Here is a 20,980-nt window from a genome sequence, read left to right on the forward strand (position 1 = left end):
GTGGCCTCAGGACCTTGTAACAAGTCTGTAAGAGGGAGGGCGGGCCGCAGGGGGTTGCGGAACAATAGATAACACCTCTCTTCTCCCAGCCTGCCCCGGCCCGCTTCCGCCCACAGGGACACCCGGCTGGCGTCCCACCGCACCCAGCCGCCGGCCCACCGCGTTGCCACGGAGACGGTGGGCATCCCAGGGGCCGCCCCGCCCCCTGCTGGCTTTGTCGAGGCTGGAGAAGAAAGGGGCTGTGCGGGCGCCGCCCCGCCCGAGGGAGGGCCGGAGGGGGCAGGGCCGCCGTGCCCGCCCCGCGGTGGCCTCCCCGCGCGCGCCGGCCGGACGGGGGCTTCCTGCTGGGCCCCCTTGGCAGGGAAGGCGGTGAGTAGGTGCGACTGGAAAGGTTTCAGGTGGCGGTGAGGTCCGGGTCCCCGCGCTGCTCGTCCTGCAGGGTGGCGGGCAGGGACACAGCGTCTGCGTGCGCCCAGGTGACTTGAGGAGGGGGCCTGCCCCTCCCTCGGCGGGTCCCCGCCCCCCGGCCTCCCCCCACTGGATGTTTGCTGGGCACGTGCGTGTCTGTCTCTGGACGTCCCCACGTCTGGCTGAACCGCCGGGAGGGGAGTGGGGGTGTGCTTAGAAATGCCACGGCCTGAGGTTGCCACGAAAACGGGGACCCCGTTTCAGACGCCGGACAGTATTTTTATAAAAGCAATTTTTTAGAGCAGTTTTAGGTCCACAGCAAAATGGAGGGAAGTTCAGAGATTTACCCTGCGCCCCCGGCCCACCCCCGCCTCCCCCTCATGGAGGGGCGCCTGTGAGCCTGCATGGGCTGGGCATCGTGGCCCGGAGCCCACACGTTGTTGGGGTCACTCTTGGTGGGCCTTCCGTGGGCTTGGGACAAATGTGTCCTGACGCCTGTCCATCATTTCACACCCTAAGAAGCCCCTGACAGCCAGGTCACACCGGCAGGTCTGTGCGGGTGTTGCCTTCTAGGATTGGCTTCTGTCACTTAAGTTTCCGGCGTTCCCCCGCCCCCTGCTTTCTCTCTCTTCAGGAAAACCAGCCCCTCGGACGCATGTGGTCGAGGGTACCTTTTCTTGACAGAGAGGCTGAAGACTGCACACTCCCGAGTCCTTGGGGACGCCAGGCCCCAGGCTCTTTGGAGGTGTGGACCAGGACATGGGCATGTAGGGCGACTTCCCAGCTCAGCCTGGAGTGAAGGGGTCTGCACACACGATTCCTCTTTGCACTAGTGTAAGCCGGCAGGCCCAGCCACAGTGCCTTTGCGGGAAAGTTCAACGTGCCTGGGGTGGGGGTTCCGTCCAGGCCTGGCTGTTGGGCTGCTGGGGCGGGCGGCTGAAGGCCACGGGCTCTGGGTGCAGAGCTTCCTCTGTGCCAGGCCAGGGTCCCACCGGCACAGAGACTCCCTCGGGTAGACCCTGGGCTGGGGCCTCAGTTTCCTCCTCTGTACCACAATGGTTGCCACAGCTCGTCCCCGGGCCCTTGGTGGGCTCACTCAGTGACCTCAGCCTGCGCTGTGGGGGCCTGGACCTGCTCTGGGCACAGTGGACAGACGGGCTCTGGGGGCTCAGGGCAGGACACGACCACCTGCCCCCCAACCATGTGACTGGGGCCCATGCCTCAGTGTCCCCAGCTGTCCAGCAGGGCTTGCTATGGGTGACAGGAGCTGAAGGGTGCCCTCTGCACACACATGGCTGGTCAGACTGCAATGGCTTCCCTGGGTGGCGGGATGCCTTCCCAGGCTCGTGGTTGCCAGTCCTGCCTCAGTCCCACAGCCTTGGGCCAGCTTTGGGGGCTTCCTCCCACCCCAGGACACATGGTGAGGGACCCCCAGGGGCCTTGGGGCTGTGTGGGGACCTCCCTCAAGCACAGATGGGGTTGGAGCATGCCCATGGCTCAGCAATCCCAGCCCACTCAGGCCACCCCCTCCCCACAGCCGCTGCCCACCGTGTGTGTGCGTGGACTTGTGTGTGTGCACGTGTGCACAGGGACCAGTTGTCCAGTGACAGGCTGGGCGCCCATGTTGGCAGCGATCTGCCCCCGAGGGGCTGAAGGCCGTCTCCTCCCTGTGGGCACTGATGCCTGGCCCCATACCCTGCACTGCAGCCAAGGAGGGGGCACCGTCCTGCCACTCCCCTGAGGCTCCTGCACCAACAGTAGCGCTCAACTAACTGGCCCATGGGCACTGAGCACCGCTAACCACCTAGTGACCCACCCACTTCCTTTTTTGTATCTCCATCCATCTCCTCCTCCCTCCTCCCTCCTTTCTCCTTCCCTCCTTCATCCTCCTCCCTCCCCCCTCCCTCCCTCCACCCCTCACCTGCCTCCTCCGTCCTGCCTCTTTGCCATCTTGTTGCAGAAGGGATCTGGTTCAGCTAAAGCATGCAGGATAGAGAAGCAGGTGCATACAAGGGGAGAGCTGTGTGTTTGCCAGGCCGAACTCAGGGCGGGGCTGGTGAAGCCGCAGGGTGGGAGCCCAGGACCCACTTGCATGGGGGCGCTGGACCTGGGCTGACTCTTCCCGGTTGTGAGTTTAGGAAGCTACCTCCGACTTCCAGGTTGGCCCTTGTGAGCTGTGGGAGCCTATGAGCAGATCGAGGAACACTCAGAGGGGGTCTGCTGCTCGGGAGCCCCGAGGTGGCCTGGGGACACAGAGCACCCCAACCTGGGACACGGCAAGGGCAGGATGCTCCAGGTGGAAGCTGAGGCTGTCAGCCCAGAGTTGCCCCCACCCCCAGCTCACGCCCTCCTGGGGCTGCTCAGCCCCCAGGGTCCCCCGCAGGAACAGGGAGATGGGGCAGAATGGGGGTGGCCAGCGCCCCTGCCTGGCTGAGCGGGAGGTGAGAGACCAAGGAGGCCGTGTCTGGTGTGTCTGGTGCCGAGGAGGGAATCCCCACGGGCTTTCTAGAGCTCCAGCTGGGGCTTTTAGAATGAAGTTGCTGGCGACATATGCTTGAACCTTTTGTTTCCCAGTAATTAATTTCCAGTAAGCCCCTCCCGCTCCCTCCTTTCACAGTGCATGTTTGGGGGGGCTGCCAGCAGATTCACATCCTCCCTCCCTTGAAAGGCAGTCCCCTAAATACACAGAGCTATGAAGGCTGAATCACTTTGGTTCATCAGGACCTGAGAGTGAGGATCCCAATGGGAGAGGATGCGTATGTGGGGCTGCGGCCGGGACGGTGGTGGACCCCGAACTCAGGGCCTGGGCCTGGGTGCTGGTGGCCACCCCGTGTCACCCTACTTCTTGAATCAGAGAAATTGAGGGTTTCCTTCTAGACCACTGGGACAAAGTGAACATTGCAATAAGTACTTAAGTACTGTTAAGAAACGCTAACCATCATCTGGGTTTTCAGCGAGCCACGATCTTTTTGCTGGTGGAGGGTCTTCCCTCAGTGTTGAAGGCTGCTGACCCCTCAGGGCAGTGGCAGCTGACCCCGCAGGGAGGTGGCGGCTGTGGCCATTTCTGGAAATAAGACAACTGTGACGTTTGCCACGTTGACTGACTCTTCTCTCAAGAACGATTTCTCTGTAGCACGTGATGCTGTTTGGCATTTTACACACAGAACTTCTTTCAAAACCAGAGTCTATCCTGTCACACCCTGTCCGCTGCTCTGTCAGCTAAGTTCGTGTGATATTCTCAATTCTGTGTTGTCATTTTGACACTCTTCACAGCGTCGTCACCAGGAGCACACTCCGTCTCAGGAAACCACTTTCTTTGTTCATCCACGGGAAGCAAGTCCCCATCCGTTGGAGTTTTATCCAGCTCCCAGGGAGCTTGGCCCAGCTCCCTGCCGTCTTCAGGCCCCCCTTCTGCTTCCGGTTCTCCTGTTTCCACACGTCTGCAGTGACTTCCTCCCCTGGAGTCCTGAACCCCTCAAAGTCCTCCCTGGGGCTGGAACCAGCTTCTTCCCAACTCCTGTTCATGTTGAATCGTGACCTCTTCCCATGAATCCCCAATGTTCTTCATGGCATCTAGGATGGTGACTCCTTCCCAGGATGTTTTCAGTTTACTCTGCCCAGATCCATCAGAGCAATCAGTGTGTGTGGCAGCTATGAGCTCACGAAAAGTGTCTCTTAACTAATGAGACTTGGAGGTCAGAATTACCCCTCGGTCCATGGGCTGCAGAATGGTGGTGGTGTTGCAGCAGGCATGAAAGCAACAGTAATCTCATTGCTCGTCTCCATCAGAGCTCTTGGGTGACCAGGTGCAATGTCTTTGAGCAGTAATCTTTTGGAAGGAATCTTTTCTCCTGAGCAGCAGGTCTCAACAGTGGACTTGAGCCACTCGGTCAACCGTGTTGTGGACAGATCTGCTGTCCTCCAGGCTTTGTTGTTCCAAGTAAAGAGCACGGGCGGAGGAGATTTTGCGCGATTGCTACGGGCTCAGGATTTTCAGAATGGCCAGTGAGCTTCCACCTGGCTTCCACCTCAAGTCACCAGCTGCATCCGCTCCTGAGCAGAGTCCGCCTGTCCCTGGAGGCTTTGAAGCCAGGCACTGACTTCTCCTCTCCAGCCATGAAAATCCTAGGTGGCATCTTCTTCCAGCAGAAGCCTCTTTCATCTGCATGGAGAGTCTGCTGTTTAGTGTGAGCACCTTCCTGAGTCCTCTCGGCCAGATCTTCTGGATAATTCCGGCAGCTTCTGCGTCAGCACGTGCTGCCTCACCTTGCACTTGGGCGTCACAGAGAGAGCTTCTTTCCCCAAACCTCCTGAACCAACCTCTGCTAGCTCCTACCTCTTCTGCTCCTTCCTTACCTCCTCAGCCTTCGCCGGATCGAAGAGTCTGGGCCTTGCTCTGGGCGAGGCCTTGGCTGAAGGGAACGTCGTGGCCGCTTTGATCTCCCATCCAGACCAGCCAGACTTCTTCCATATCAGCAGTCAGGCTGTTTCCCCTGCTTATCACCCGTGTGTCCACTGGAGCGGCGCATGCGTGCAGTGTCCTTCAAGGACTCTTCTTTGCCTTCACAACTTGGCTACCTGTTTGGCACAAGTGGCCTAGATTTCAGCCTGTCTTGGGTTTCGCCCTGTCTTCCTTACGAAGCTTAATCTTTCCTAGCTTGTGATTGAACGTGAGAGACGCGTGACTCCTCCTTTCGCTTGAGCGCTTGGGGGCCATTGTGGGGTTCTGAGTGGGCCTAATGTCAGTACTGTTGTGTCTCAGGGAATGGGGAGGCCTGAGGAAGGGGACAGAGATGCAGGGGGGGACAGGTGAGCAGCCAGAACACAACAGTTTATCAGTTATCAGTTTGAGTTTATCAGTTAAGTTCACCATCTTATATGGCTTGGCTCGCGGTGCCTCAGCTTAGCATGGTGACATCAAAGATCACAGATCACTGAAACAAATATAATAATGATGAACAAGTTTGGAAAAATGGTGCCAAAAGACTTGTTCCACACACGGTTGCCGTAAACCTTCCATTTGTGAAAAACTGCAGGGAAGCGAGGTGTGCCTATATACGCACAATGATTTTCTTTCTTATGGGGTTAAAAAAAAAGCCCATAGACACGGCACCCCCTCAGTGATGGGCGTCAGAGTGCTGTGTCACAGGCCAGGCGCCACTTCGCCTGGGGCGTCGCCCTCACTCACCGGGACCTCCCGTAACTGTCCTGTTCTGTCTGCAAGGCTCCCAAACGCCACCTCGCGTAAGGGACTGAGGCCACAAGTTCTCCAGCGCATCCCAAAGGCTCCTTTTGGCTGAGATGACTGAACTGTCAAAGGTTTTCAGAGCAATTCTGCTTTTGTTTTGTTTATGTAAAGAGGTAATGGGACTGCTCAGCAATCAGGCCCTCACTCTCTCACGCTGACATCTGGCGCCCAAAGCCAGGTGTGGGCTGCGAGGCTGTCCTTAGTGCCGCCTGGCTTCCGGCTACATGCTCAGCAGCGCCCAATTTAGGGGACATTTTCTGTCTTTGAACAATATGCACTTTCAGTGGAAAGGAACCTAGAGAACATTTTGCAAAAGTGTGTTTTCAGAAAGCAGAATTACATTCCGGGTCCATTCCTCCTGGGTTTCTTGACCGCATTTTTCCTCAGAGAAACTTAAGACAGCTAAGTAGAAATTAAATTTTCCATGTATAAACAGACGTGGAGACAGTAGTGCCTCTGACGGCAACTGCTGGAGGTTTGGAATCTCGAATGAGCAGTAAGAGTTTACCGTCTTATTTTTAAATAGGTTGACTGTTCTCCCAAATGCAAATATGATAAATGTTCTTTGTAAAAATGCATATATTCCTGAGAAGCAAGGAGAGGAAAATGGAAAACCCCAGAAGCCCAGCCCCAGAGCCGGCAAGCCCAGCGGCCTGCACGTCTGTGGGGAGTTTGCTGTTCCCTCCCGGGTCTTGTCCAGCACTGGGTGGGTGGGTGTTCAGGCACCTGCCGACTGACAGAGCTGACCCCTCCAAAGCCCGTTGTGTCCCACCGCCTCAGTGCCCGACACTGCCCCACCCTGGCCTGACGGTCCTCCCCGGAGTAAGCGGGAGGGGCAGGGCGCAGGGAGCCGTGCCGGGATGAGGGGCGGGCAAGCCTCCGTCTTGGGGAGCTGCTGGGAGACTGAGCGAAGGCTTCGCGCATCCCTGAGCCTCGGTTTCCTCATCGCCGTCGGTACTGGGATGTTCCCCTGCAGGGCCTTGGCTCGCCCTGCTGCCCTGCGCCCCGTGTCAGTGGCCCGCTGTCCCGGCCACATCCTCTGCTGGCTCCCAGCCTGGCCTTGGCAGCTGCTTGGCCTCCTGAGACACGGCCTCCCTTCTGGGAGCAGGGAGGCGGGGTGTCCCCGAGGCTGCTCCTCCTTCACTCTGTCTGTGGGGACGCAGGGGCTGTGATGCCAGGTGCCGATGTTGTGGGGAGGGGAGCGGCGGGCCCTGGAGGGCAGGAGTGTCCAGCCTGCGCACCTGTGCTGGGTGTGGACGGTGGTGCGGGGGGCGCCCTGGGCAGAGGGCACAGGGTGACGGGCGGGGTGTGCTGGCTAATGTGGAGGAGCTGCGAGGCCTTGGGGCTCGGCCCCACGTCCATTTCTGTTGTGCTGGGGATTCTGGGAGCTGCCCTGTTTCCCTGGATAAGTCACTGTTTGCCTTAACAATCAGGGGACTCCGTTAGCCCCTTTTTTTTTTCAATTTTTTAAAAATGTTTATTTTGACACAGAGAGAGAGCAAGTGGGGGAGGGACGGAGAGAGGGAGACACAGAACTGGAAGCAGGCTCCAGGCTCTGAGCTGTCAGCACAGAGCCTGATGCAGGGTTGGAACTCACAAACCACAAGATCATGACCTGAGCTGAACTTGGACCTTTAACCAACTGAGCCACCCAGGTGCCCTCCATTAGCTCTCTCTTAAAAATTAAACTTTTTATTCTGCAATAACTAACCGTAGATTCACGTGTGGTTTACGCAGCCTCCCCGGAGGGTGACGTCCTGCACAACTGTGGAGTGCCGTGCACAGCAGGACGTCCACACGGGCACAGCCAGGTGTGAACTGCCTAAGGACGCAGCTCGCCTGTGCTCCGTGAACGCACGTCCATGAACGATGCTCTGTAGGTGGAGCTTGGAGCGGTTTCAAATGGACCCGCCGGGTCTGCTGTGCACCCAGCGGGTCGGGGCTGCGGGCGTGCCTCAGCTCAGCCCTGCACCCCTGGGGCACACGGGGCTGTGTGCAGGTCAGGGCTGTGGGGAACGAGGCTGCACATCTGCGTGCAGGTGTCTGCACGGACGCAGGGCTTCGCGTCTCCGCACGGACACGAGGCCGTTGCTGCGTCCTGGGTGGTGGCCCTTTCCTTCTAGAAGAACCTGCCGGGCTCTTCCCAGAGCGGCAGCCCATTTGCGAGCCGGGTGTGGGTGGCCAGTTTCAGCACATCCTGGACGCCGTGGGCTGGCCTGGCCTGTCTCCATGTTCTCCTTCCCACACGTGTGAGGGCATCTAACCCCGGCCAAGCTCGCACTTGTCAATTTTCCCATCAGGGCTCGTGCTCTTGGTGTCCTGGCCCCAGGTCCCAAAAGTTTTCTCCTGTTTTTCTTGAAGTTAGTTTACATTTTACGTTTACATCTATGACCCACTTTGTGCTGGTGTGTGTATCAGGCGTGCGGTTTAGGTCGGGTTTCTTGTTTGCCTGTGGAGGTCCCGTCCTCCGAGGCCATTTGTGGACAGGCTCTTTTTCCTCCCTTCGCACGGTTGGCAGCCCCCTCCCCCCCGCCCCCGCGGTGGGGCTCCCGCCGTGCCCCGTTGATGCCTGTGTGTGTCCCCCAGCGCCACCCTGTCCCCTTTGCTGTGGCTACAGAGGGACCTTACTGTGGGGCCAGGGGCCCCTCCAGCGTCTTCCGCCTGTTCACGGCCGCCTGCTGCCCGGGGACCCGTGCCCCCCATGTACATTCTGGAATGAGCTCCTCTAAGGTCTACAGAAAGCCTTGCTGGGACCTTGATAGAAACTGAATTAAACTCACAGGTCATTTGTGGGAGAATTGACGTTGCTACTGTCTTGAATCCTCAGTCCATGAACACAATATGCCTTTTTTAAGATTTCTGTTTCCTTCGTCATCATACTATACTTTTCAGCACCCAAGCTTAGCACATGCTTGTGCGTGTGTGTGTGTGCGTGTGTGTGTGTGTGTAAATGGCATTGTGTTTTTTGGATTTTGGCATCCGCACGTTCATCGCCAGCATATAAACATTCAAGCGATTTTCGTGAATTGATCTTGTGTCCGTGACTTGCTACTTCTAAGTGTTTTTGTAGATTCATGGGGTTTTCTTAGACAAGCGTGTCATCTGCACACATGAACACGTTTATTCCTTCCATGTGCTCCGCTCTGATGAGCAACAACAGTGACATCCTCTCCCGTTCCCACCCTCCAGAGGTGGTGTGGGATGAACGGTGCCCCCCCAATTCATGTGCTGAAATCCTAACCCTCAATGCCTCAGAATGTGACCGTATTTAGAGAGTGAACCTTTAAAAAGCTAACTAGTTAAAATGAGGTCTTGTGTGTGGGCCCTAATCCAGTGTGACTGGTGTCCTTATAGGCAGAGATGTGGACACAGACATGCACGGAGGGACGACCCCGTGAGGACACGGGAGAGGATGGCCGTCTACGCACCAGGAGGGAGGCCTCAGGGGAGGCCGGCCCTGCTCACGCCTGCCTCCCCAACTTCCCTCCCCCGGGACTGGGGCAGATGCATTCCTGTGGTTTCTACGGTATTTTGTTACAGCAGCCGGAGCAGCCCCCACCACAGAGGTTTTGCCGCCCCAACTTCATGCCCAAGTTCTGCCTGTTGATTCACTTCACCTAAAATAGCCTTTTCCATCTGGCTTCTTACAAGACGCATCCCTGTCGCTGGTGTATCAGTAGCTGAGTGATGTTTCCTGTTAGGACTGTTCCACACTTGGCTGATTCATTCTCCAGTTGGTGGACATTTGGGTTATTTCCAGTTTTGAGTTATTATGAACAAGGTTTCCACAGACATAGTGACCAGGTCTTTGTGGGGACAGGTGTTTTCTCTTCTCTTGGGGAGACCCCCCCCCCCCAGGAGTGGGATTGCTGGGTCGTAGGCGGGTGTATGCCAAGTGCTTCTGTCACCCCTCATCCTGTCGGCACTTGGTACCATCAGCCTTGGACTTTGGCCACTCTGATGGGCATGGCGGTATCTCAGTATCTTGTGGAGGCTTTAATTTACATTTCCCTGATGACAGTGCTGCTGAGCCTGTCCCTGTGTGCTCCTTGTCTGTTTAGACAACTTTTGTAGGCCAAGTGCCTGGTCTAGTCTATTCCTCAGTTTATTTTTATCAGATTCTTTGTCTTTATTGGTTCATAGGATTTTTTTTTAACTTTTATATCATTTGAGTAGTGTTCACTATCACACTAGAAAAATGTGACAGATAGAATGTCTAATGTAGGAAAGAGGTGCTAAAACATTGCCAGAGGTGAAAACTAACCTTAACATCTTCCTGAAAGGCAGTAGAAATAAAAGTAGGGAAAGAGAAAGGCACATTTCACAAGATTATTTCAGTAATAATATCTTGTCCCAGAGGCAACAAACGGCAAACTAGCCTTATTTTAAAACATGTATCCATAGGAATGTTTTATATATTCTGTACACAAGTCCTTTGTCAGATGGATGTATTACAAGTACTTCCTCCTACTCCGCAGCTCCCCTTTGAATAAGCACAAGCCTCGTGTCGGTGACGTTTGGTTTATCACGTTTTTTCCTGTGGCTATTAGGCCTGAGACATCTGCGTGCCTTGAGGGCGTAGGTGTCTCGCCTGCGTGTTTTTAGAAGCTCTCTAGGGCTCGCGGTTAAGACCGATCGTCCCAGCTATTGTGTGTGAGGTGAGTGACGGCTGAAGTCCACCTGTCCGTGCGGTGCCCACTTGCGAGGGGCTCTCCCGTCCCAGTGAGCGCTCACACCATCAGCCAAAACCAGCCGACCACGTGCGCGTGACTGCAGTTCTGGACTCCCCATCCTGCTCGTTCATACGTTCCTCCATCCTGACCCGCCGACACTACCTGTCTTGTTTTAATTCAGTTTACTTTTGTTATGATAGGAATTATTTTACTTAATGAACTAAACCATTTTACTTATTATAGAAACCTCTGCACTGTGGTAATGGACAGAAGCGGTTCCCCATTGTCAGCCATTCATATCTGTGATTTCCCTCCTACAGACACGGCCGTGTGTCACGTTCTTGCTCATCCATGGGCGCGAAGGACTGGCACGTGCAGGGGCCGCGGCACACGGGGCTGTGAGCCATTTCGTCATCGTTGTTTTGGTGGAGGCTCCAGATTGCCTTCCACAAGGTGCAGGGAGAGGGGTGCTCCCCAACCACTCTTTGCACCTGTTCAGGCCTCCCTTCTTCTCCGGGGTAGTAGTGCCCCCATCTTGTGCTCCCTCTCCTCCTCCCCCGTGCTTCCCCATCCTCCTCCTCCTCCCTTCCTGTGCTCCCTCATCCTCCCCCCCGTGCTCCCCCATCCTCCCCTCCTGTGCTCCCCTATCCTCCACCCCCCCGTGCTCCTCCATCCTCCTCCGCCGTGCTTCCCCATCCTCCTCTCCGTGCTCCCCCATCATCCCCCCTGTGCTCCCCCATCCTCCTCCCCCCATGTTCCCCCATCCTCCTCCCCCGTGCTCCCCATCCCTCCCCCCATGCTCCCCCATCCTCCTTCCCCCCTGTGCTCCCCCATCCTCCTTCCCGCCTGTGCTCCCCCATCCTCCCCTCCAGTGCTCCCCCATCCTCCTCCCCCATGCTCCCCCATCCTCCCCTCCTGTGCTCCCCCATCCTCCTTCCCCCATGCTCCCCCATCCTCCTTCCCCCATGCTCCCCCATCCTCCTTCCCCCCTGTGCTCCCCTATCCTCCTCCCCCGTGCTCCCCCATCCTCCTTCCCCGTGCTCCCCCATCCTCCCCCCCGTGCTCCCCCATCCTCCTCACCCCATGCTCCCACATCCTCCTCCCCCCCTGTGCTCCCCCATCCTCCCCCCCATGCTCCCCCATTCTCCCCTTCTGTGCTCCCCCATCCTCCTCCCCCGTGCTCCCCCATCCCTCCTCCTGTGCTCCCCCATCCTCCTTCCCCCCCGTGCTCCCCATCCTCCCCCCTGTGCTCCCCCATCCTCCCCCTGTGCTCCCCATCCCTCCCCCCCCCGTGCTCCCCCATCCTCCTCCTCCATGCTCCCCCATCCTCTTCCCTTCCTGTGCTCCCCCATCCTCCTCCCCCGTGCTCCCCCATCCTCCCCTCCGTGCTCCCCTTTCCTCCTCACCTCCGTGCTCCCCCATCCTCCTCCCCCATGCTCCCCCATCCTCCCCTCCTGTGCTCCACGATCCTCCTCCCCCGTGCCCCCATCCCTCCCCCCATGCTCCCCATCCTCCTCCCCCCATGCTCCCCCATCCTCCTCCTCCCCTGTGCTCCCCCATCCTCCCCCCCGTCTCCCCCATCCTCCTCCCCGCATGCTCCCCCATCCTCCTCCCCCCCTGTGCTCCCCCATCCTCCCCTCCTGTGCTCCCCCATCCTCCTCCCCCCCTGTGCTCCCCCATCCTCCTCCCTTGGGCTCCTTCGTGCTCCCCCCATCCTTCTCCATTTATCAAGTGTCAATATTTTGCCCTATTTGTGGTCTCCCCACATAGACCGGTAGGCTTTTTTTCTCACAACCATTTTTTTAAAAACGCAGCACTCACAACTAGAACATTCTGTGGCCAGTACTTCATCCCGTTTTAGAGACCAGCCCATGAGGAGTCCTTGCCACCCCAGCCGTCGGCCAGGTGCTTCTCTGTACTGACCCAGGACCGTGCAGTCCACCCGCCAGTGCTCAGCCCTTGGTTGTTTCCAGGCTTGCTCTTACCCGCCCTGGTGCAGGGAGCCACCTGGCCCTCGCCACCACGCACCTGTGCAGTATGCTCAGCACTGATTTTGGAGTGGTCAGTGCTGGGTCAAAGGGCAAGTGTCCCCTTCCCTCGCCCCACCCATCCTGTGGAGGAGGGGTCTCTGCTAACCTGACGGGAAGAGAGGGTACGTGGGTGTGGGCCGTAGCTGTCCCATCACATGTGTGGCGGGCCACTTAGATTTCCTTTTCTGTGAGCTATCAGCTCTGGATCATTCCACAGCCCACGCATCCCTCATTCCTCACCAGGACTAAATGACGGAGGTGACTCATCCAATGGAGGCCAGCTGTCTGAATCTTGAAGAAGACACAAAACCGAGCCGAGTCGCAATGCGATGAAGTGCGGGCTCAGTGGAGGCCCTGCACGTGAAAACAGCAGACAGATGGCTCTGCGTCCAGTGACTGTCTTTACCACCTATGTCCCTCACGTTGCCTCCCTGGTTAAAGTTATTCAGGACATGAAAGGCTGTGAGAAGCATGATTCTGAGGGAAAACAGCGTGGCTCGTGGTCCCACAACACGATCGTTCCATCCATTAAAACATTAAATACTGATTTTGGAATAATTTTAGAGGCACAGACGAGTTGCAGAGACAATACAAGGGGCTGCTGGGTAGCCTGGACACAGCTTTTCCCAATGTCCACGTCCACACAGTGAGCTCCGTTTGTCCAGAAGCTTAGCTTGGGGGAAATGCCACTGGCCACAGACTCACGTTTTACCCACATCCGATGTGGGGCACCATAATGTGTTTAGTAAACATGGAATTTTAATGTTTGTGCCCAGAAATCTATCAAAGGACAGGAGAGAGAATTTGGTTATCTTGGCAAGTTTTTTTTTCTTTACAAAGAAATAAACACTTTAATTCCGGACGTTTTCAACAAGGGGCAGGACCAGAGGGGGCACAGGGCTCCCACCGTCCAGGGCTGGGTCATGTGAGCAGCGCCCGTGGAGGGTGGGTGCATGGAAGACGGGAGGGCACGTGCGGCCTTCCCCCAGAGAGCCTCGGACCCCGAGAAGCCCTCTGGGCTCACCGAGAGTGAGCAGCACAGAACGGGTCTTCACCGCCATCAGGGAACCCTTCCGGGTTGAGGCCCCAGTTTGGTCTGTTGGGCCACTGATTAAATCACTGGCTAGAGAAATAGTGCCTTAAAACAAGACTGTCTGTAGATGTCTCTCCCCTGTGGCCTGACACCCTCTGCCCTTAGGTCACCCCTGGCCCTTTTTCCTGATGACCGCAGTATATCACCTGTCACTGCATAACAAACAACCTAAACCACGTGGCTTAAAATGACAGTAAACACTTATCAATTCTATTGGCATTGGTGGGTCAGAAATTTAGGTGCAGCCTGGCTCTGGTCAAGGTCTCTGGTGAGGCGGGGGCTGCGGTCTCACCTGACGGCTGGGCAGGCAGGGATCCACTCCCTCATTCTCCCTCAAGGCAGGCTGGTGCCGGCGGCCGGCTGGCGGCCTCCGCTGCTGCCCACGCAGGGCTGTCCACACTACGGCCTAAGGGTCCTCACCACGTGGCAGCGGCTCCCCCAGAGCCAGCGGCCCAGGAGGGAAAGGCAGACCTGACCTTGGAGGTCGCCCTCTTCGTTTCTGGTGTCCCAGTGGCATGTCACCGGGCCAGCCCCAAGCAAAGGGCACAGGTGTGCAGTGAAGGAACAGCCAGATGTGACTGTTCCCCGGCCATCCTGGGAGCCGGCTGTCACAAGTGTGTTCCTTGTTGGACGGTGCCACCTCCCTGGTTGACATGCCTCCCCCCCGCCGCCTGCCATAGGATGCTCTCCATCCAGGCCGCGCCCCACTGCACTTTTTGTTCATCACTTTTGTGTCTTTACACCTGGCCTGCTGCCGTGCTGTGTGCCCTCATCCCTGCCTTCTTAGGCCACTCGTGTGCAGCAGGGCTCCGGGCCTGGGTCCTCAGGTCCTGATGGGGTCCCACGGCCAGTGTCCTGGCTCAGGGATGTCAGCGGGCAAGGGCCACGCTGGGGGAAGGTGGCAGGTGCTGCTCTTGCCACACCTGAGCCGGGAGCATCTGGAGGGTCCCCCTGCCACGGGCCAGGCCCTCGTTCCACCCAAAAACCCCATGTACCCCGTATTCTCTCCATCTTATGGCGCAGATGGCACAGGAAGAGGGGCTCTGAGAGGCTCTGTGGCACAGAGCTCTTGGCCCGAGAGCCAGGACGTGAGCCCAGGTGCCGGTGCGACACCGGCCACCGTCCTTCACCTGCCGGGTGGGGCAGTTCTGAGTCCTCAGTGAGGTGGCGGCTGGGGGGGGGGGGGGGTGGCCCACACAGAATGCGCACCCGCCTCGGGCTTCCTGGAAGGAAGTGTACCTGCGTCCGTGCACACGGCGGCCCCCACTGCGGGCTGACCTCGGTCGGCATCTCCCTCACAGACTCTCTCAGACCTCAGCTTAGAAGGAAGGCTATCTGGAGGTAAAGCCTGACCGCCCCCAAACAGCGGGGCATGGGAGCGAGCGTGCTGTGTAGACCCCACTGGGGAGCCACGTGAGCTGTGGGGATGCACGAGACAGGTCTTCGTGGGCCAGAGAACCCCGTTAGCTGCCCCTTTGCTCATTTCCTCACCCTCACGCGTTGCCTGTGTGTGCAGTGCTGCCCCGGGGGGCTCCACAGTGACCCCCGGCCAGCAACGAGGACATCAAGGTTCAAAGAATCACTTTGTCTCTAAAGAAGCATCATGGCGGGATGAAGGAGCCACCATTGGATGGCAGGCAGAACTCGTGGCCCGAGCTCTAGGACTCCACTTCTCGCGTATTTACTCCCCGAGGTCATGGAGTGTCGTGGGTTAGGGTGGGCCCTTTTCACCGTTCCTCTGATGGTCTGTTGGGCCCTCCTCTCAGCTAGGGGACCCCACTGCTCACGTCTGCTGGACACCCCAAGGGTCCCAGTGTCGTGTGCTTGCAGATCTGAGCAGAAAAGCCCACAAGGCGAGCTGGAGGCAGGCAGGAAGTCTGGGGCCTCCGCCACGTCCGTGCCCAGGACAGTTCAGGGCACTGTGAAGCCACCGCAGGCCACGGTGCAGAGGCTCGGCGGGGCCTGGACAGCTCTCCAGCCGGTTCGGGCTGTACTTTCACAGAAGAGGCAGCTGGGGAACCAGTGAGCTTGGGCATGTGACGACGCGGAAGTGCAAAGGCACCGTCTTTGGTGACCTGTGTTGCAAAACCAGCAAAAGGAAGTTGTGTTAGCTGCTGCCTGAGGTCCGCCCCGGACAGAAGCACACACTCCCACGGAGAGCAGGTGAGTGGCTCCAGCTCCGGGGTCTTCCCCGGCCCCCGCAGCCTGTGCTGGTGCTGCACGGGGCACTCCTGGGGACGAGGGTGTTCAGAGCAGGGGCCGTTTGGGGTCGGTGGCTCCAAGGCAGGAACCGTGTGGTGGTGCGTGAGCGGCGTGTTGTGCGCACTCCTCTGCCTCCTGGGGGCCTGTTTGTGAAGAACCAGGGTGCTATGGGCCGCATCCAGTGGCAAGCACGCCGTTTGCCAGGACAGCACTGGGCATCGTCTGGGGCTGCTCAGACCGGCTGAGGTGAACGGAGCCCGGGAGGGGCCGGGGTCTGAGGCCGACCTGGCTCAGGGTGACTGCCCCCCTCCGTGGGTCCGGCCGGCACATTTGTCACTGAGGCCCTGGCCAGTGCTGGTCTTCCCTTGCCTGGGCTTAGGAGGGGTGGGTGGTCCCAGACACAGTCCCCGGGCGGGTAGGCCTTCCCACAAAATGCGGCTCTGGAAGGTTCTGCAACCTGCAATTTAGATGCTGACAGGGCTTGGCTGTGGCGGCCCTACTGGGGAGGAGGACCCCCTGGGAACCCCACACGGCTGACTCCTGGGTGGGGGCACACCACGGGTGGCTGTGGGTGGAGCCAGATGCCAGTGTGTTTGTGCGGAGCAGGGGTGTGTCCAGGGGCACAGCTGCGCCCCGAGCACCCAGCTCCCAGGGCCCTCCAGGCTTGCAGTCGACTGGCCGACTACTCAGCCACTTGGGCAGGAGAGGAAACAGGGAGCTTTGGGCCTCGGCCTCGGGCCCAACTCAAACCTTCGGAGCCTGACAGCTCAGCCGGGTGGGGCCGGGTGCGCAGGGAGGAAGTGGTTTGTCTCCAGCTGGGTGTTTGCAGGATGTTGGGGGCCCTGGTTCCCCTCCTCGGGGCTGATGTCCGTCTCCCCACAAAGCCCAGCACCTCCTCCAGTTCAGGGGCCTCCGAAACTGGACGGGCCCATATGCCCTGACACGCAGAGGCCTGAACCTCAGTTGGTCCGCTGAGGCCGGAGCTCAGATGGGTTAAACGAGGTTCTGAGGTCACACGGAGCATTGCTGCCCTGAGCCCCTCAAAAGCCCAGGAATGGGGCTGTCCTTGGACTCAGAACGGTGACAGTGGTGCACCTGCTGGCCCAGTGCTGGGAGCACCTGCCCCAGGTGGATTCTGAAGATTCCCACTGACACATGACGAAAGTGAGGCACCTCAGTAAAGGAGCTGAATATGGAAGTCAAACCGTAGGACAGATGTGAAGCCCAGCCTTGAATGGGGCGTCGCCCCCCTGCACAGCCCCCTAGCTGCCCACAGCTGGGAGACCCAGTCTGTCTGCAGCCCTAAGATTCTACCTCCTCCATCTCCAGGCGCATGACCTGGTTCTCCGGATGGCCAGGTTGATGCTCGTTTGCCCTGTTTCTTCCATCAGGGATGCTGTTCCCCCTGGCTGGGACACTGTTCCCTCTCTCTGGAATGCTGCTCCCTCTCGCTGGGACACTGTTCCCTCTGGCTGGGATGCTGTTCCCTCTCTCTGGGTTGCTGTTCGCTCTCTGAGACGCCATTCCCTCTGGCTGGGGTGCTGTTCCCTCTCTGAGACGCCGTTCCCTCTGTCTGGGATATGTTCCTTATCTGAGGTCTCGCATATGATGGTGATGATTGGTCGTGTAGGTGTCCAGTCAGGTGGACGGTGACTGACCTTTCCGGAGTGCTCTGCAGGCTCTGACGGGCCCACACGAATGAAGCCCGTGGGCGCCCAGGACGTGGCACTCTGGCTCGCCCAAGTGAGCGGGTTTGGGAAGGTGAGGTCCCTTTCCCACAATTACCTGGCAGGTCACTCACTGCACAGGTGAGACCTGTTGTCATGGGGAGGGCTCCACCGGGGCAGCAGGGACAGTGACCGCAGGTGGGGATCCGTGGGGAGGCCTCCCCAGGGCGGTGTGGACCCGGGTGGGACCGGGGCGCACGCACACAGGGTGGCTCTCGGGAGCGCGGGGCAGGGTTTCCGTGAGATAGCTTTGGGAAGGTGCACGTCTGCCGGTCTCACTAGATGTTTTAGGGAAATTTTCAGATATAATGAAAGGTAGGGCCACACATACCCCAGAAGCAGGTGGCTCAGAGCAGCACCAGAAGTTGGTGGCCCACCCCCAGCACGCAACCCCGCCACACAGCCCGGCGCCCGCATGGGCCTACACACCGGTGGGAAGGCCGGGCCTTCTTCCTGCAGCTGTGTGATGGCTGGCAAGGGCTGCAGCGTGCAGTGACGGTGAATACCAACAGCAGGAAACAGAAGTACGCGCGTATACAGAAAGTTCAAGGGGGAAACAAAATACGAAGGAAAAGGAAACAGTAAGTAGAGGCAGCGGAGGTGGTCGGTTTTGCAGGCACAGCCAGACCCGCGTGCTGTGCGTCCCATGCGAGTGCCGTACACCTGCGTGTCGTGTGTCCCACAGGCTGTTTGTCCTGCGTGCCATGCGTCCCTTGCGCATGCCGTACACCTGCGTGCCGGGTGTCACGCATGCTGTGCGTCCTGGGTGACACGCGTTCTGGGCATGTGGGTCCCCTGTGCCACGTGCCCCGCGTATCGTGCGTCCCATGCGCGTGCGTCCTGCGGGCCGTGCGTTCTGTGCGCATGCGTCTCGCGCGCTGTGTTATCAGCGTCCCGTGCGTCTCGTGCGTGTGTCATACACCTGCGTGCTGCGCACCTCTCCTGCTGTGCATCCTTGCGCGTGCGTCCCGCATGCTGTGCATTCTGTGCGCATGCGTCCCCCGGGCCGTTCACCAGCTTGCGGTGCGCACCTTGTGCCGAGCGTCCTGTGCGCTTACCGTACACCTGCGTGCTGTGCGTCCTTCCTGTGCTGTGCGTCCATCAGGTCCACACTACCCCCCTCCACCCCGGGTCTGTGTCAGCGTCCCCCCTCCCCATTTGTGTCAGCCATTACCAAGTGTGGGCCCCCCCCAGGTCTGTCAGGATTCCCCCCAGGTCTGTGTCACAGTCCCCATCCCCCCGTCTGTTCGAGCCCCAGGACCAGGTCGGGGGGCAGGGGACAGAGCAGCAGAGCAGTGGCTTAGCAGCAGCAGGTCAACCGGTTTTCAGGCAGCTGGCTCTGGGCCAAGCCCTCACCACAACCGCGTGTCCCCACGGGCCAAGGGGCTTCCGGGGTGTGGAGAAAAGGCCAAGGCACAGCGGGGGAGTAGGTTTTAGGCGCTTTTGAATCACTGTTGTCTCGACTCTGGTTCACACAACTTCTGATAGGATTTTCCAAAACACAGCTTTTTAAAAAAACTGTGTGTGTGTGTGTGTGTGTGTGTGGTAAAATACAGGTGACATAAAGTTTGCCATCCAAGCCACTCTAAAGGTCTGGTTCAGTGGCATTAAGTGTATTCACATCTTTCTCCAGCCCATCCCCACCATCCATCGTCCAGAACATTTTCGTCCAAACTGAGACTTAGAAACACGAACTGCCCTGGCCCCACCACCACTGCCTCCGCCCCGGGGTCCACCATCCATGTTCTGTCTCTGATTTGACGACCCCAGGGACCTCGCGTGGGTGGAATCACACGGGGCATGTCCTTCTGTGACGGGCTCACCGCCCTCAGCATCATGTCCTCCAGGCCCATCCGTGAGGTAGCAGGTGTCAGGGTCTGTCTCCTCTTACTGGCAAGTCATGTTCTGTCACACACACCCACCATGTGCTGTTTATCATCCCCCGTGACCACTTGGGTTGCTTCTCCTTTTTGACTCTTGTGAATACCGCTGTTGTGAACATGGGTGTGCAAGTACTCGTTCAAGTCTCTGCTTTCAGTTCTTCTGGGAGGAAAGCATTCTTGAGGACAAGACGCATTCGTGTTGGAATCGGCATTGAAACAAAAGCATGTCTCTAAGAAAGGCTGCAGCCCACCAGGACCCTGTTGGGACCATCCAGTCCCCAGGCGGCTGCCCACACGAGCATCCCAGTGCTAGGGTGACAGGGAGCTCTAACTTCCTTTCTGTTTTCCCACAACTTCTAAGTTTTCTGGAAAGGATGCATCAAACCATTTGCAAAAGTGCAGGAACTTTGAGTCAGGATGTAAGCTGGTGTGGGCATCCCAGCGGGCAGGGACAGCACCGTGTCGGTCCATCTCCTTTCCTCCGTGCTCAGCTTGCCCTGGCGGCCCCGCCCACCTCCAAGATCCCACTGACCCCAGACGCGTGCCAGGGCCTGCGTGTGCTCAGCAGACGGGACGGAGACCGCAGGCTGAGGCCCCAACACAAGTGCCTGACCTGGAGCGGAGCACCCCCGGGTCATGGGCCTCTCTCACTGGCAGCTCGTGGGTTCTGCAGCCGTGTCTCCCAGCCTGGACCCGCGTGCAGGTGTGGTGCCACAGAGGTTCCTGGTGCCGCCCCATGGTATTTTCAGCCTCGTTCGGGTCACCTGCTGCAGGTGACCAACCACTTGAGCTTGGTGGGGGAGAGAGCAGCCCCACTGAATATCTCGCATAGTTTTGGGGCTGGCAGGGTGCTGCCAGGTGGCTCTCACTCAGGGTTTCTCTGGGGCCAGTCAGGGCCGGGACAGTTCCAGAGGCTTCTCTGGCTCACGCCTCTGGCGGCTGCTATTTGACAGGGTGCCAGGTGCCAGACGGCAAGAGACAGAGATGGTGGTGGTTCCAGCAGGGGTTCCTGTGCTGCTCCTGAGGAGCAGACCTCGCCACAGGGGAAACTAAGCAGCGGTCGGCCCTGTGGTCCATCTGCAGGACCGTCCCTGCCTGTCTCGGGCAGTACTAGGGCCCCAGGCCCGGGACAACAGCGTTCATGCCTCCCTGTCTGCTGGCTGATGCGGTGGAGACACTTACATGGTCCCCAGCACCCTGCACAGAGGGGGACATTTGATCTGTCCATACTTCTACATTGCCCAAACCTCCCCCAGCCCCAGTGTTGGCGCCTTCTCTGCTGGGTAGTGGCAGTCTTGGCTGTCAGGGGCCCTGGACCCTGGCTGAGTCCTGCATAGGTGCAGGAGCCAGCCTCACTCAGCTGGGGGGACTCGGGGCTTCTAAGGGGAGAGCCAGGGCCTGCTAGAGGTGTCACCTCCCGTGGTGACACCCACCCCCTCAGGCCCTGGACATGTCAGAATGAGCCCAGAGCCCAGTCCAGGGTTCAGAGCAGCGTGTCTGGATAGAGGCTCCCAGGTGCTGCTTGTCTGAGACACAGAGCATCACCCACCTTGGTGACTGGTGACTGTGACTGGGCAGGTGTGCAGAAGTGCTCGGCACAGCTCCTGGCACGTGGTGTGTGTGTGTGTGTGTGTGCACGTGTTGTGGAAGCATGCGTGTGTGTGTGTGTGCGCACGTGTGTTCCCTCCCCGAAGCCGTCTGGTCCCCTGAGCAGCG

At 58.7% G+C, this 20,980-nt stretch overlaps 1 protein-coding gene across 4 annotated transcripts in view; it reads left to right on the forward strand.

Annotated features, from left to right (window-relative positions):
• Positions 1-259: 259 nt before the first annotated feature.
• The window catches only part of FGD3 (FYVE, RhoGEF and PH domain containing 3), a 51,007-nt gene continuing 30,286 nt past the window's right edge, over positions 260-20,980 (forward strand). For 3 of the 4 annotated variants that reach the window (XM_042914247.1, XM_042914249.1, XM_042914250.1), the window contains exon 1: positions 15,521-15,615. The gene's annotated coding sequence lies outside the window, so the exon portion shown is untranslated. Of the gene's footprint in view, positions 370-15,520; positions 15,616-20,980 lie in introns of those variants that run through there. The other variant, XM_042914248.1, reaches the window with a different exon arrangement.

Source organism: Panthera leo, chromosome D4, assembly GCF_018350215.1.
Source record: "Panthera leo isolate Ple1 chromosome D4, P.leo_Ple1_pat1.1, whole genome shotgun sequence".
Classification (NCBI taxonomy): domain Eukaryota; kingdom Metazoa; phylum Chordata; class Mammalia; order Carnivora; family Felidae; genus Panthera; species Panthera leo.